This window comes from Scylla paramamosain, chromosome 4 (genome assembly GCF_035594125.1).
Source record: "Scylla paramamosain isolate STU-SP2022 chromosome 4, ASM3559412v1, whole genome shotgun sequence".
NCBI lineage: Eukaryota > Metazoa > Arthropoda > Malacostraca > Decapoda > Portunidae > Scylla > Scylla paramamosain.
In genome coordinates this window covers 22,099,072-22,117,026 of record NC_087154.1, presented here as the reverse complement: position 1 = coordinate 22,117,026, position 17,955 = coordinate 22,099,072, and the positions used below count along the sequence as shown (strand labels likewise).

General features: G+C 44.2%; 1 long non-coding RNA gene across 1 annotated transcript in view; it reads left to right on the top strand.

The window, feature by feature from the left end:
- LOC135099859 (uncharacterized) overlaps positions 1-17,955 on the top strand; it is a 78,020-nt gene that overhangs the window by 27,257 nt on the left and 32,808 nt on the right. Inside the window, exon 2 of the long non-coding RNA XR_010268403.1 lies at positions 4,524-4,599. This is a non-coding gene — a long non-coding RNA (uncharacterized LOC135099859). The remainder of the gene's footprint in view (positions 1-4,523; positions 4,600-17,955) is intronic.

The following is a 17,955-nucleotide window of genomic DNA, read 5'->3' as shown; positions in this document are numbered from 1 at the left end:
TTGGTTTAATACTGTTTCTGTGGCAGTTTCCTTCATTCTAATTCATCTATGCTATTTTTATTCTTTACGTTTTCCTTTCTTATATTCCCTGTACATGTTTTAACATATATAACTTGTAATTCTTTTCCTGTTTAATTTCATCCGTCCTTCAACTTTCATATTATTATATATATATATATATATATATATATATATATATATATATATATATATATATATATATATATATATATATATATATATATATATATATATATATATATATATATATATATATATATATATATATATATATAATTTTTTTTTTTAATCACCGTTATTACGTTTTCTTTAGTTCCTGTGGTCTTTCCTGTTATCAGTGTCAACATCTCTTTGCCATTGTGTCTTTCTTCTTAACCGTATGGGTCTTTCACTCGTTTTCTGCAATGTATTCGCCGTTTTCCTCGCCTATCCATCACACTATTCTCTCTCTCTCTCTCTCTCTCTCTCTCTCTCTCTCTCTCTCTCTCTCTCTCTCTCTCTCTCTCTCTCTCTCTCTCTCTCTGTCGAATACCAGTAATGCCTCTGCCTAACTTCCTTTATATTGTGTGTGTGTGTGTGTGCGTGCGTGTGATTTTTTCTTCCTTTTTTACTGTTTATGCAGGTGAGTTTTCCGCCGATTTCTTCCACATGGTTGTAATTAGTCACGGAAAGGTGAGCCAGTTTATCTGTGCGCCACAAAGAAACTTCCACGGATGTAAACGTCATTACATCGCGGTGTTGCTGCCTCCTTGTGTGTATTTCACCGCCGTGTTCCTTTGTTTGACTTGGGCGTGGATTAGGTGTGTGTGTGTGTGTGTGTGTGTGTGTGTGTGTGTGTAAGTGAAGTTAGTATGTTCTTTTTATGTTATCCTAATCTCTCTCTCTCTCTCTCTCTCTCTCTCTCTCTCTCTCTCTCTCTCTCTCTCTCTCTCTCTCTCTCTCTCTCTCTCTCTCTCTCTCTCTCTCTCTCTTGCCAAGGATGCCCAAGTACTTCTGTGCGTGCTGTTCTGTTGTCTTGTAAAAAAATGCCAAAATAAAAAAAAGTTTATTTCGATTATGTAATGCCCTCACACAAGCTTCTTCAGGTCGATTCGGGGGCGTCGAGGCAGTGTTTAGTTATCAGATTTATGGCAGAACTGGAAAGGATGTGGCCGCTGCACTGCACTCTCCTGTCTTCTGTACTTTGAGTTAGTGTAGAAGAGTGTAGTGAATATTACCGTAAAGCAGCTTTGCGTTTTGCTTGTTGTCCGCTGTGGTCTTTGGTTCAGCGTGCAACACATCTATCAGTGACGAGTAAGAATAACTTTACCTAACCAGTGCATTGAAACCAAGAGTGTTGCTTCTCGGCCGGGGGATGATGTCAGGATGTACATCACCTCAAAATCATGTGTGGGTATGACAGAACCGGATTGCTGCGCCAGTCTGCCAGGGGTTCTTTGACACCGACGGATGTGTATCTGCTTATTTTCCAAAACTTTGAGGAGACGAATGACTCCAGACGAGGTGAACTACACCCTCCAGCCAGACGGTGCGATACGCCCCTCGTCTGCTTGCCCAAGGTACACTGTATTTACCGAAGCTGAAGGTGAATCGAGGCAAGGAAGGTGTATGACCCACCAGAGCCGCCGTGATTGCCTTATTGTTATTGTTGTTATTACTTTGGTGTGTGTGTGTGTGTGTGTGTGTGTGTGTGTGTGTGTGTGTGTGAACAAAAATACATTCCTGAATCACCTCATCACACCTCAATACACCTTAATACTATTTCTCCCTCCGCTATTCTGGAGACACACACACACACACACACACACACACACACACACACACACACACACACACACACACACACACACACACACTGAAGCAGAAAGCTATATTTCAACGCCGCCTCCGAAAGCCAACAAAGTTGTAAAGGTAATTTCACCGACAAAGTAAATGAATAAGTAATAACAATAATAAGTAATAATAATAATAATAATAATATTGAAAAATAAAAGCATATTTCAGATAAACGTAACAACACAATTTATTCGAAAATGTTAAATGAAACTATATTTTATATAGAACATGTTATATAAATGTCAAAACAATAACAATAAAATCTTGAAAATCCTGAAAATACTTGCGAGACTCGTGTGGATGTAGGTTTGTCAGTATAATTCAGCAGTGCAGATTGAGTGACCCCACAAACCACTGAAATCTAACGAAGTGTTTTGTCATCACAATTAATCAGCCGCCTGAGCTGTGCGTGCACACATGCCTACACTTCACGTTCGTTGTCTGGCGACCAACACCAACTCCACACGAACAGTGAAATGCGAAACTTTGACCCGTTGACTGCTAATGAATATGTGGCTTTTGCTACTTCATTTGAATAACCCAAGGCGATGCTATTAAACTGAATTATAAATGCAGGCACTAAAAAGTTGGAATTATTTAATCATTCCCTTTGTTGTCAGCTGTATATTTTCAGATTGTAATTTAAGCAATTCTGACTCTTTTATCAGGCTTGAGTTCATGGCATTCCAAGCGCTGATATCAGAACGCATTTATGTGCGCACTCTTTGCCATTAAATAAAATACCATTTTATCCCAGGGCAAAGCGCCGAGACCTGCGAAACCTTTGCTGGATTTATGTTATTACAAATAGTTGGTCAGATTTTCACATGTTCAGTGTTTTGAATTAAAATTGTAACATCTCCATCTTGTTAGCTGTTTTGATGTCTGTCCACTAGTCTTTATTTATTGTAAAGTTCCAGTACTAGGTATTTTACATTCTTATCCCAAGATCTTCATGAGGGTTCCAGCCTGGCTGCGCTGCATTCAAGCTGCGGCAGTTCTACTCCTGCCCGTGTGTCTGCCTGTGTCAAATCTTGTGAGCACATTAATTTTCCCGCGTCGGATTTCCTGTAAAGGGGTCTACGTGAAGGATGTGATAAGGCTGTTTTCCTTCTAGTTCCCCTTTACTTATTCCTCAGGAATGTGAACTTAGCCCACTACCTGCTTCCGAGTTACAGGCTTTCCAGACGCCACAATTTACACATGTAGATTGATGTTGCAGGAATCCTAAGCAGCAGAAAATAAAACCTGAAGGTCACCTTTTCCTTTCTCACGTGAGCCTCGCCAAGCAGGTGCCCGACTCTTGGGGGAAAAAAGACTGAAAGTTCCGGTGCAGGTGGGCGGAAAGAGATCACTATTTCTCGTTTTGCACGAGGGAGGTGCAACACTTCCTTGATCAGTATACATAATTCTACATGGCGATGGACTTGGCAGAGTTTGCAGCTCTTTCTTTTAACCAAACTGTTTTTTTTTTAACCATTTACGCTTGAGTTGTTGGTATAAATGTTTCACATTTTATTCACAAAAAAAAAAAATAGTTTTTTTTTTTTTTTTTTTTTTTTGTGGCGGTAGAAGAAAACGAGTCAAACTTCCTCTGCCAGAGAGAAGATAAAGGCGTGATGGATGTACGTGCGAGTATGAAATCAGTCTTGGCTTGTAACAGGAAGAGACAGGAGCCAAACGAAGGACGTGAGGTGCACTTCCCATGCCGCGAGGACGCTCAGGAGGCAGAATCTTACTGACGATTCATGAGCTTGTTTTGTTTCCTCCGTTATCTGTCTTGCCCTCCTCCCCGCCTCAAGAGCTTTCCTCCCACGCACAGTTCCTGAATTTGCATCATCCGTCAGTTACTCACGGGGCGTGGACTCCCTGAGAGGCAACATTCGGGGCAGGTGGCGACGAGGGACGCATCGAGGTGCTAGCCAGGTGCTGCTGTAAGGGAAACGTTTTTGTGATATAAGTAAAGCTGATTTTCCTCCAATAAAGTAATACCTGAATATTAGAAAATGTACGAATTCTAAGCTCGGGAAAAAAAATAAGCAAATGAAATAGTCTTTTAAAATGTGGAAGGCTGAAGCAAGTTTTAATTATAAAAGCACAAAAAGATATACAACCAGTTTTAAGATGATGATAAGTACCGCTTGTATTCAGCCTCTTTCTTGTCTTTTTATTAATTATATTCGTCTTTCTCAGCTTCCTCTTCTCATCCTCTTCGTCCTCCTCCTACCACCACCACCACCACCACCACCACCACCACTCGATGCCTCTGGGTTACAAATACATGATTTATGGTTCCCTGGTTTAGATGTTTCGTCTATTTTATATGTTGGTGTTCTGGATGGATTCCGTGTGTGTGTGTGTGTGCGTGTGTGTGTGTGTGTGTGTGTGTGCGTGTGTGTGTCCTTACATATATCTCCCTCTTTGCATTTTCACATAACAAAATAACACTCGTAATGATCGGTCCTTTAAGAAAATTATGAGATTTTCTTTAGGTTTATGTATTTGTTTGATTATTCACTTCACTGCTCTATTGCTATATTTAGACAAGTGTATACATGCACATTTTGGTCCCCTGTTTTTGTCAAGTTTATCATTGTGTCATTTCAACGTTGGTTTCCTTGTTGACACAAGTTTCACCTGATTCAAGGAAGGGTACATCTTTCCAGAGTGATCCTTGTAAGGTGGAGATGCACCCACCACTATCACAACCACCACCACAACCACCACCATCACTTCAGCAAGGTACAGTGGAGTACATCGTAGTAATGGTGTACAGCATGATGTATTGTAGCATTGTAAACAACGCTATCGTTGATGTGAGCACTACTTTTGTGTTTCCTAGAGATTCATGATATTCTGCATTATTTTATCCAAAACTTATATCACTGGAGGTGAAATGTATAATCAAAGTTCTTGGACGAGTAGTGGAGAGCAGCTATTATCTGTGGCCGCAGACAGACACTTACCTCTTGTATCCAGCACTTCAAGCCTCGGCCAGCAGGAGCAATTGTGGTAACACCTGAGGGTGATAGCGGTGGTGACCTGAAGGAAGAGGTACTCAGAAGTTGGGAGAAAATAATTAAATAATGAAAAGCTAATGAAAAGAGAGACCATACACAGGCGTGGCCATACACCACTCAGTATAATCAGGGAGACAGACACACAGACAGACCTCTAATCCGACACAACAAATTATTGACAAGGATTACATGATCGTGTACAAAACGTGTTTACACAGATAAGAAAACACATAAATGAGAAAGTCAAGGTTTAGAACACGTCAACGAAGACACAGATAAAGAGTAAAGCTCCTTTTAATTTTCAAAAAAGGAAAAAAAAAACATGCATTGTACTTTTTGTGCTTTGTGTAACCAAACTCACTTCACTAGTGAAGTGAGCTTGGTTACGATACAACATACTTGACGCGTGAATTCCTCAATCTGGCACCAGGACGGACGGCTTGACAGTCATTTGACCTCCGTGTTGTTCTAGCATTGTTGACCCTCGCTGCGGTGGTAATACTCGTAACCCTGGTGTCGTGACACCCTCGGTAGACACAGGCCCTCACGTCTCTTGGTCAGTGTAGCTTATATGGTACCGCAGTTTGTTGCTGTTTTCATGAGTCTCTATCTCCCTTTCTCAGTCGAGATATACGATAGCACATTACCCCTTTGTTGATGTACGTGTATGTTATCAATATTTACACTTGTCATCAAGTAAGTTTTTTTTTTACCCGTTGCTCCGTGTGTTAACCAGGCGGGGAGGGCAGGCGGGGCAGCAGCCATCCCAAGCTATCAGTCTGGCCCGGTGACGCCCCTCTGCTCATCACCGCCAGCCGAGTCCTCTAGGGAAGAAGCCTTTATCAAGATTCCTTAAAGGGCGCCTCGTTCGTAAATAAGGAAAGTAATTGTGGACTAATACTATCGTGGATATCACGAGGGTAGAGCTAAACACAACCCACAACGCCCCGGGCACCGCGGCCTAGCCCTCCTGCTCTTACTCCCGTCTCTCTCTCTCTCTCTCTCTCTCTCTCTCTCTCTCTCTCTCTCTCTCTCTCTCTCTCTCTCTCTCTCTCTCTCTCTCTCTCTCTCCTTCTCTCTGCTCTGAAAAGCCGAAGGACTGATCGGTTCATCTTTTACAGCAGGGTTTAAGTACTTTTAGAGATGGCTGGTGCTTTAGTGAGTGATCTTCGCTCCGTAGGTGAAAACAAGTTCCTGGCGTCGAGCAGAAAATGAGTTGTAGATGTTACCAAACTGTTCAGCAATACACAAGAGTCCGCCTGCGGGTTTGTCTAGCGTGATGCTTATGGTGACTGGGGAGTGTTGCGTGGGAAGGCGGGAGGGGGAGAGGTGAAGACGGAGGCGGGTGCAGGTGGAGTGTGACCCAGAGTCTGCTAATGGCGCCCCAGCTGGATGTTGTGGTATTTAGTCCTGAATTCTGAAACGCTCTACTTTCTCACCATGATTATTTTCAAATCCCACATAGATGATTAGCCAGGTTCTTAAGAGGTTTCTCCTGTTAATAATGCAGAAATCTTGTTAATCAGTCACTAGAATAATAACATCATTAAAAACCGTGTAACTTCAACAAGAGCCTTTTGAATATAGTAGAGGTGCGGTGCAGAAGTCAGAATGTGGTCTTTAGTTGGTTAGTGGCACTGGTATGCGTGGGTGGGTGAGTGTCACCATGAGTGGGTGGCAGGAACGCTCACGGGGCCAGGAGGGGAGGGGATGGAAGGAGAGGGGAGGGAAGGGAAGAGGAGGGGTGTTATTGGGAATTTTGTTTTCCTATTCGATGGACGACATCTTTTAAAATCACCCGGCCCGTTATTCAGTTTGTACGTTACATGAATCGTACAGCGTCGCGAACCTCACTGTATAATTATGTAGGTTGGATTGAGGGCCGTGGACGGGAGAGGTTAGAGCGGCCGCGTGTTGGTCATCCTCGGCAAACACAATATCCTTACCACTCTCACCTTTCAGTCCTTCTCTCTCTGACTACTCAACTTTCCTTTTGTTTTATATTTTGCACTTCCAGGTCTTCAAGTCACTCTTCAGGATTTTTTTTGGATCAGTACTCATTTCTTCTCAGTTCCATTCACCTGCGAACATTTTCTTTGTCACGACGTCTTGTTCCCATGACTACGTAGATACGCCACTCACTGACGGCTGTGGCTTCTCTTCAAACATAACAAGGCGATGATAAAAGTTTCCAGAAAAATGTCGAGACACGTTCCACTGATAGCAAAAGTGAATAACTGAATAGCTGTAGTTTTAGATAAGCTCAGTAAAAATGGTCTACTCAATACTACTCAAAGGAAGAAACAAATATGCTGTCATTACGAGTACATAGCAGTCAAAGGGTTAAGTTCCTGGTGATCCTTTCCATTTTTTTATTATTCTTCTCATCCAAGCAAAGAACTCTCGTGTGTGCAATTTTTTTTTCCATTCCAAGGCCAGTGTTTCCCTTTCCAACAACATTTTTTTCCCTCCTATCTCACATTCTTCCCTCCCAGCACCATTTCTCCCCTTCCAGCATCGTTCCTCCCCTTCCAGCATCATTCCTCCCCTTCCAGCACCATTCCTCCCCTTCCAGCATCATTCCTCCCCTTCCAGCACCATTCCTCTCCTCTAAGCACTATTCCTCTCCTCCCATCACCATTCCTTTCCTCCCACCACCATTTCTCCCCCGAAGCACCATAGTTTACTCCCATATACTCCCCACTTCCTCCCATCTCTATCTCTCCTAATCTTCCCCAGCTCAGTCACCGTCCAAACAAGCCCTCCCTCCCCCACCCTTCATCACCCCGTCCCCCCACCGGCAACACTGGCCATTTAACTTGTCATCCACGGGGCGACAGGAACCCGAGGCGACCCGTCACCCCTCGCCCGTCCGCAGCGGTGCCGGAAATGTACAGGAAATATGGCCGTAGGTTGAGCCTCATTGCCCTCAACCCTTTCAGTACTCAGCGAGAATGTCCCCCGTGCGTGTGTGTGTGTGTGTGTGTGTGTGTGTGTGTGTTGTGATGTGTTTATGGGTCTAAATGGCTAGACGAGATTTATATAAATAGATAAAATAGATATAAATGGAGATAGATATAGATAGATAGATGAAAAGAGAGATAAGTAGGTAATTGTGTAAACTATAAGTAATTTTTGTCGTAAGTATTTTAATCATAGTAATTTTCTGTTCATTTTTGCTTTTAAATATTCAACATAATACTTCGTGTTATGTCGCTCTTCCTTTCTCACTCATTTTTTTTCAATATTTGCAGTAGTTATGACAGTTATTATAATGCTGATGATGATGATGATATACTGTTATCATTATTATCATTATTATTATTATTATTATTATTATTATTATTATTATTAGTGGTAGTATTACCATTATCGACAATATTTTAATTTTATCATGTGGTTGCTGTTGTTATTCGTGCTGCTTTTACTCCTGCTGCTGTGGCAGTGGCTGTGTTGTGCTGACGGCGGCACCAGCAGCCGTGGAGTGGTGGTGGTGGTGGTGGTGGTGGTGGTGGGAGGATGAGTGTATTTGTATCAGTCATGTATGTCGCTCTTATTCTGCCTCATTAATTAATTTATTAGAGAGAGAGAGAGAGAGAGAGAGAGAGAGAGAGAGAGAGAGAGAGAGAGAGAGAGAGAGAGAGAGAGAGAGAGAGAGAGAGAGAGACCATGCCCTAGCAATCATGGCTATATATATATATATATATATATATATATATATATATATATATATATATATATATATATATATATATATATATATATATATATATATATATATATATATATATATATATATATATATATATATATATATATATATAACATTACAGCTTTATATATTTTTTCCAGTACATAAGCAAGTACCGGAATGTATATGTAAACTTTAGATATGCGAGTAAAATAGAAATGAATGAAAATAAATAGATAAACAAAATGCACAGAGTCTCAGAAAATAAAATAAGTTTCCAAACAACACTTGTCGGTGGAGGACTTGGAGTTTAATACGAGCCTGGGAGCGTCCCGACTTACGAGACGCTGTAAAGTTGTGTGATGTACGGTGCTCGGGGCTGCAAACTGTGGGCCGGAGCGACAAGATTACGGGGCGCGGCGGGTGAGGGGCGTCGGGACACAAGTGACCCGGGGAGATTTTTTCGACCACAGCGCCTCGTGATGCTGCCACAGGTGTTCACAGGGGATAATGGACGCCAGGTTACGCTCCACTGGGACTCAAGCGTAAATCTTCCAACAGATGACGAAGTAAGGGAGAAAAATATAAAAAGAGAGGGAGGATTGGGGAAGGATTGGAGGGAGGAAGGGTGGTGGGTGGAATGTATCTGTGGGAGACGAAAGACTGTGGTGTGTGAGGGAATAAACATGACGTTGACTTGAGGGTGAAAGGGATAAGCGAGGCTTCGTAAAATATGACACGATAAACAATGTCTGGTTAGTAAAAATGTGAAAATGCAAGTATTACCAGCCAGAAGTGGGAGTGGCGGGAAGGGAAAAAGTGAAAGCATTGTAAAAGAGTGAAAGTAAAAAAGAGTGATTAAGAATAAGAAATTGATATAGAAAATAAATACTGGAAAAAAAATAAATAATATTTGGTGTTTAAAACGTGAGAAAGTGAACCCGAGCAATGCAGTAAAGGGAAAACAAATTGCATTATGAAGGTCAGCGGCGAGAGCATTGTTGGCAAATATTTTAAAATTAAATATTCGTATGAGAGAGGGGAAAATGTGCAAATGCAGGAACTTCCTCATTTTGAGACTCTTACAAACAAAGATGTGTGTGTATAAACAGAGGATTGTGATGCTTGATGACACACAATAGGAATGAAAGTCTGATGCAGATTTACTACTAATAATCAACAAAAAGTTAAAAAGGTAAAGAAAATCAATAAACAGATAAAAACATACATAAGCAAAACGTGTGTGTGTGTGTGTGTGTGTGTGTGTGTAATTTTTTCGTGATGAGGTTGTTCTCGAGGGGACTCAGCTGTTGCCTCCTGCAAGCCACCTAAACGAGCAGTAGAGAATTTCGAAATGCATGAAGTTTTAGGCGCGGCTTGGTACTCCCCTCTTAATGTTAGGTGATTCAAGGCTTACCTGTGTTCTTGAAGATGATGAACTTTCTTTTGAACTGTTTTCATGCAGAGGCCTCGGAGGTGATCGGTCTTATTTTATTTATTTATTTTTTTTATGATGATAGAGAATCTTTGTTAACACTATCACAAAAATTATGAAAATACCTTCAAAATAAACGTTAACTTCCACCAGAGTCTGTTACCATCATTTGAGATAATACGGTGAAGCGTTTGAGAATATGGTCTTAAGTAGAACTTGATAGATAGATGCATACATATATTAATGCATACGTACTCGTATTTACATATCTAGTACATACATACATACATACATACATACATACATATGTAAATACATACATATATACGTAGCGAATATGTAGACATTATTTTCAAACATTTTGTTTATTCTCTGATAACCATTTATTTTCATTTGCATTTATTCATTATTCATCTATTTTTTATTCATATTTCATTTACTGACTGACTGGTTATTGAATGTATCAGGGAAATGCGTTGTATCTTGCAGTTCACTGTTGTGTCTCGATGCAGTAAATTTCCTCGGTGAACATGGACACTGGTAGCGAAAAGTGAAGATGATGAAGGAACCTCCCTTGATGATGAATGTAATAAGGAAAACAAATGATAATGGTTCACACAATAGGGAAAGTCTTTCTTGGGCAGTTGATATGTGTAGCAAAGAGATTATTGTGCAAGTGAATTTAAAGTATAACAAAATTATGGAATAGTAATTGTGGACTGCATGCGAAGATGGATAACGTTACTGCTCTGCTGAATGTGCTAACTGCTTGTTTCTCTACCCTCCGTGACTTTCTGTTCATTCTCACCCTTATGTTGTCCACATTACTAATGCAAGAATTAACTGGTATCCTAACTCTCATTTCTCTCACCGGTAATCGCTGGAACTTTCTACCTGTTTCTGTTTTACCTCCTTCCCAAGACCTGAACTGTTCCAAGAGAACAGCATCAAGGTCCGCACGAATAAATTAACGAACCTTTTGGAAACTCTTTCTCTAACATCTTTTTATTTTGGCAATAAGTTGTGCATTTTCTCCATTTGTATTCTTTAACTGGTCTTCTGTACACGTTAAAAATGACATTGTAAGAAATCAAGGATGTCACAATGGAATGTAAAGGAAGATCAAACAGTAACAAACCTGTTGGTCCAAGCAGCGTTGTTTGTGATAAGCTACACCATGTAATCTAAAGTTAGACATGTAAAATACTAAAGAAGAAGAGGTGGAGGCAACACAGGTGATGGTGGTAACGGCGGCAGCGGCGGTGACAGGAGGGGAGCAGCTTGTTCCGCCCTGGTTTACCACTGTCGCCGGCTGGTTATCAGGTATCATAATTTAATTTCAGAAAACCGCAAACCCACTAGACGTGTCGAGAAAGCCTGCACGGAAGGATCGGCCTCGCTTGGCTCGCGGCGCCGATCACAGACCAGACTCTTATCCGTCCATCGCGGGCTATTCTTGTCTAATATCGACTATTATATCCCATGAATTCCTTATTTAAGATGTATTTTTATCCCATTGTCCTGAGGGATCAAGTAGCTGCGAGGGACGCGGCTGAAATGATGGAGTAGGTCAGGGATGTGACAATGTGACGGGACGACGTGAAAGAATATATTTGTATAGTAACACTGCACCAGCATTGTCTACTGTGGCCAAGAGGGATATTATTGAAACTATTCCAGTGTCTTTGTCCTCTTGAGTCAGTCACTCGGACAGTCAGCATACAAGTCAACGCGGCATAAACTTTGTGTTCTAACTATTGCAGTGTTGCCGCTGGCGTGTGTGGCGTCAGGTTACTAGGTGTCCCGCCCCTCGGCTCCCGTAGCCAATAGTAAGCCAGGTGAAGGAGGCCATAGGAACGAGGGTGTTGTGTTTCCTCCTACCTCCTTCCCTCCCTCCCTCCCTCCCTCCACAGCCTCTCCACTGACCCTCCACCATACCTCCGTCTCCTTTTTACCCTTTCCCCGTATGGCTGAGCAGTCAGGTGACACTAAATGACCTCTGCATTCCTTGGCCGAGGCACATGACCTTCCGCACGCTTGAAGCACCGCCGAGTGCCCCTCCGCAGCCAGGCTCTCCCATTGATTTCTCCCCGTGACCGTCCGTCTTGCCTGTGTGACTTGCCCCCTGACCCAGCCTGCTTTTCTGATTTGCCATGCAACCCCTTGACCTATCATGCCTCCCTAACCTTAGTCGTGACCACACTTCATCTTTTCTCTCGCAAACTCCCATCAACTCCTCCTCCTCCTCCTCCTCCTCCTCCTCCTCCTCCTCTTCCTCCACCTCCTCCTGCTCTTCATTTTCATCCTCCTTTCCCTCTTGTTTTCTTCGTGTTCCTGTTCTTGTTCTTGTTCTTCTCCTTCTCCTTTTTCTTCTTCTTCTCCTTTTCCTTCTCCTTCTCCTTTTCCTTCTCCTTCTCCTTCTCTTCTTCCTCCTCCTCTTCCTCCTCCTCCTCCTCCTCATCCTCCTCCTCCTCCTCCCCCCACTCAGACATACCCAAACGAAGCACACGGCCACAAACATCGGGGCATCTACAGCAGCAGGGTAAAAGACCTCCCAGGCAAGGCACACACCTGGGGAGGGCGGCAGCAGGTGAGAAGCGGCACGTAACTCATAGTGTCAGGTTCTCTGAGTCATAAGTGCGTCTGGAGTTTTTTTCCTGGTGTGGGGTGAATGACTGGAGCATGAAGAGATGAACGAATGTCAAGTAAAAGGGCGAAGATCATTCTACCTGTGCATGCGTCAGGTGTTCTCTCGTATCGCCAGCACAGTTAATTAGGCACCATTCCTAAGTCTAGTATTTGTTAAGGTGAAAACTAGGACTGGACACAGAGAGAAAGTGAAAGAGAAAGAGAACATGGCCAGGGCGTGATGAGTGGCTGGCAGTACAGGGTTGACAGTGCTGCCTGAATGTCACTCCGGCCAGTCACATAACCGATTCATTCCGGTCAGACTCACTTCCAGCTGACTCACTCCCACCAGACTTAACTTCTGCCAGACTCATTCCCACTAGACTCACTCCTAACAGACACCTTCTTAACTTCTGCCAGACTCATTCCCACTAGACTCACTCCTAACAGACACCTTAACTTCTGCCAGACTCATTCCCACTAGACTCACTCCTAACAGACACCTTAACCGATTCCCTTCTCCCAGGCTTACTTCTGCCAGACTGTCCTATTGCGTTAACTGAGAAAAGTAACGCAAGACTCATTCTTCACATTTTTTGCAAGTATAATGTTGCATTTATGTCTTATCGTTGTACTATGGCTAAGTTGAAATGTTTTCTAATGGAACTTCTGTTCCAGTTTCCCTGTATATTCTTGCCTTACCTGTCCACTTCCTATTTACCATCTTTCCTTCCACATTTGTCCAGCTGTCACGAAAAGCCCTGTAATTGTCCACAATGCCACAGCCTTTGCAGCCATCTTGCGGACATTGCACTGCTTTGCCACGCGGGTTGAGTCACACGAGCCAAAAGGAAGACAGTCGCAGTAATATGTAAAAAAAAAAATAATAATAATAATGTCAGAGTCGCAGGGACCTAATTAAATGATAAAACAGGTTAAGCAGCATCAGAAAGATAAAAAATGCACGCCACTCAGAGACAGAGGTATGTGAAAGTGGGCATGATAAGGACGTGATGAATAGTTGTAACTCAGAGGTTAGTGAGCAGCTACGTGGTGTAATGGTTAGCTTGCTCAGCTTGCAACGGAGGTCCCTGGGTCCGAATCCCTGGCAGGATGGATAGGATTTGTTCTCGTCTCCTGTCACGGTGGAGGTGAGGGCAGGTGAGGGTCGTAAGGTAATCCTGCCGCCACACTCACCAAGACCACTACAGCCAGTGTGGCTTAAATCATCCAGCCACTGAGGGAGGCCGTTGTCCTGCTGTGGACTCCTTCAGGTTAAGTGAAAATTAATAAATGAAAAGTTTAGTGTTTGGTAGAGTAGGAGAAACTAAAAAATATATATATATTCATAAGACAAAAAAAAAAAAGACAAATCTAAAGTGCTCAACAGAATAACCTAATGTGACTGCGCACGCGAGCCCACACACACACACACACACACACACACACACACACACACACACACACACACACACACACACACACACACACACACACACACACACACACACACATGCACGCACGCGCACATACACACACGGGTCTCACGATGACATGGGTGATAAGATGAGAGCGTGAACCTGCCCGCCTCCCCGCCGCAGCCCGGTAAACAAAGCAGGGTGTTCTGGATGACAAGTTACATTGGCGGTACCAACGGCAAAATTGCACGGTCAGAATGAAGAGTGAATGGCCGAGGTAACACACAGATTACCTGGCGTGTTGCTAACGCAGCTGCAAGCATTAATTAGCCAACTCATTTGCCGAGCTGCACTTTTCAGAGGGGAGGGAGGAGGAGGAAGGGTGAGAGGGAAGGAGTTTACGGTAATGTGTGTGTGTGTGTGTGTGTGTGTGTGTGTGTGTGAACCTGATTTTTTTCGTGGTGATTTGAATTTAATGATTGGTAACGTAATAATTAACTGATGAGATGGCAGAATTTGCAGTAGTAGTAGTAGTAGTAGTAGTAGTAGTAGAGGTAGTGGTAATAGTAATAGTAGTGGTGGTGGTCGAAGTGGTGATAGCAATCGTAGCTGTAGTAATAGTAGCAGCACCACCAGCAGTAGTAGTAGTAGTCGTAGTCGTAATAATAGAGGAAGTAGTAGTAGCAGTAGTAACAGCAGCAGTAGTGGTGGTAGTAGTAGTAGTAGTAGATAGAAAAAAAAAAGAAAGAGGATGAGGGGGGGAAGAGGATCGAGGAATGTGAGGAGCAGAAGGCGGAGTGTGGCTGCGAAACTGGATGATAGGAGGAGAAAGAGGAGCAGGAGCAGCAGCAGGACGAAGAAGAAGAAGAAGAAGAAGAAGAAGAAGAAGAAGGAGATGGAGAAGAAGAAGGGGAGGAACATTAGTGATTACATTGACAGTTGCATTGTTATCTTAAGTTTACGCTTCCTCGGCGACCAGGTGAGCGATGAAGGCGCGTCTGTGGAAGAGTTGGCGAAAGGTATCAGGAGTCTCCGTAGGGCGCGATGCTCATCTCACCTCGCCGATACCTGTCCGAATTGATGCGAGGTCTCTGCTTTCGCCTCATTAGTTTTAAAGACACCGCGATCTCACTCACTCCCTCTCTTGAACCGTTAGTGGTCATATAGTGCTGGTTACTTGCTAGATAGGAATGCTGATTGCTCCTGTTGCTGCCCCCTCTCTAATATCTCTCTCTCTCTCTCTCTCTCTCTCTCTCTCTCTCTCTCTCTCTCTCTCTCTCTCTCTCTCTCTCTCTCTCTCTCTCTCTCTCTCTCTCTGTGTGTGTGTGTGTGTGTGTGTGTGTGTGTGTGTGTGTGTGTGTGTGTGTGTGTGTGTGTGTGTGTGTGTGTGTGTGTGTGTGTGTGTGTGTGTGTGTGTGTGTGTGTGTGTGTGTGTACCTACCTACCTAACGGTATCAGCAGGAGGTGAGTTTAACCGAGGTAGGCAAGGAGTGTGGCGAGGCTCCCTGAGTGAAACCTGTTTAATCTCCGCTTCTGTCTGACTGAATGTTACTGTGAACTGTCTACTGGATTTTTTCTTGCCCATCATCTCTCCGGCTACCGTCCTTGCTGAACACCTCCATAAGCTTAATTTTTCCCTTCCTTAGTGGTGGTTTGTCATTTCTACTCTGTTAAATCCTTTGGCAGTTTAGTATGATGACTCAAGCCTTATTACCAAGAAATTCTCGTACCTTTGTAACATTATGGATACGAGACACTGACTTGACCTTTCTTGACCTCTTCCCTTCATTACCAACGTTTATGTCTTGCTGCTTCCCACCTCGCTGCGCCATCCACAACCAGCACACATACACCAGACCTGTTCAGAGCCGAGGGTCCAGGGCCATTTGTCTCTAGCCGTGACGGGAGGCTGTCGTCGTCATCTTGTTAGTCTTGTTTGGGACGTAGTTGTGGCTTTTTTTTTTTTTTTTATGTTGGCTAAGATATGTGTGTGTGTGTGTGTGTGTGTGTGTGTGTGTGTGGAATGGCAGCGTTAGTGGTAAGCAAAAAATGTCTCCGCACGGTGCAGGTCTGTACAGGAGGGAGAGCATTGCCGTCACAGCACCAGTAAGGCTTCTCTTGGATTGGATGCATCTCGCGTCCCACTGCTCGTCTTGCGTACACAAAGAGGAAGTAAATGGTAACTACGTCATGTATGGAGGGAAAGACGAGACATGTGGCCGGTGACGGTCTTCTAACTAATGTTCAAAGAATACGTTTCATCCTCGGTTCATTTCCAAAGGCGTGCGAGGTCACCCCACACATGATCGTTGATAAGATGACGAGATAAGATTGATGAACACCTGGGCTGGGTGGACGGCGTGCTAAGGGTAAAGGGAGGTGGGAGTGGAGAGGGTGGCGGCACCTCAGCGCGGAGTGACCTGCCCGGTTTGTTTACCTTGTTCAGTGCGTCGGGTTACGTGTACGACACCGTGTTCTGGTTTGTCGTTTGGCTTCAGGAAGCTCAACCGCGGGCTGGATGAGGGGTGGGGTGAGGATGGCAGGGGCGGAAAGCAGGGGAGGGATAGGCCTGTGGAGGGGAACAGGGGGACTCCAGGGGATCAGTAGTCAGGGAATTAAAGCAGTAAACCCGAGGCGACATCACTGCTGCCGCTGACATCACGAATCGACCTTTCATTAACTTCCTCTATTACCACCACCACCACCACCACCCTACCACTACCTCCACTATCGTCATCGTTACCACCAACAGATAGAACCTTTCTCCATTTCTAAAGTCATAATTGTGTGGTTGTTAGCTAGTTGTGTGAACGAGTGAATGAGCGAGACTTGTGTGAGGCATGAATACGTGTATGAGTGAACGAGCTAGGCTTCAGTCATAAGTGTTAAGTGGAAGTGCGCGGCCTGGCGCCGAGAGATCACCTACCTCCAGCCTTCTGTTCACACCTTCTGTGAATAAACACCTGCACTGTTACCTGCGTTTCCTGTGCCCCTGCTGGTCAAGAGTCGAACATGGCGCAGTGAGTAGGATCAGGACAAGGCTGCAGTGGGTACGGCGCAGAATGGAGAAGCAGTTGGAGGCGCTGGCTGCCCTGCTAGCGCGACAGTCGGAGCAGAGTCAGGCTCGCGAGGAGCGTTTAACCCAGCTGCTGGAGAGAGTGGGGACACAAGCTCCCAGTCGCACCACGGCGAGCAATGAAGGCGAAACCACAGCCCGCAGCACGTCTACCCAGGGCGCGAGGTTCCCGACGTCCGCCACCATCATTCCTCACTTAACGGCGTCAGCATCTTTACGTGAGTTCGACACGTGGCGCCATAAGTTTGAAGGATACGTAACCCTCGCCAGGATAGACTGTCTCTCCCTGGCTGAGCAGAGGGCGGCACTCGCTGCTGTCCTAGACGACGAGTGGACCCGTACACTTCGCTACGGGATAAGCTTACCGAGAGACGCGGAGTTAAGAACCATCCTCGATGCAATGTGTGAGTACCTGCGAAGCCAGCGCAACATCATCATGGATAGAAGAGACTTCTACTCCCGCGTGCAAGAAACGCAAGAAGGTTTTGACGACTTTTTATGTGCTGTAAAGGAAATCGCCAATTTCTGTGACTTTTGCGACCAGTGCATAAACCATCAGCTGCGTGACAGAATTGTCGTTGGGACACGAGACGAAGTGGCTCTGAAACGCATGCTGGAAAACAAGAAACTCACCCTTGAAAACGCCATAGATATTTGCAGAGCATCAGAGAGCGCTAACCAGTGTAGTGCAGTACTAAGGGGCGGCTCTCACTCTTCGAGCCATGGTGTGAACGCTGTCTCGAACTACAGGAAGGGCAGTTTCGGGGGCTCAAGCCCCACGGGCTGTTATCGTTGTGGCAAAGATTGTCGCAGTGACAAAAGGGGATGCC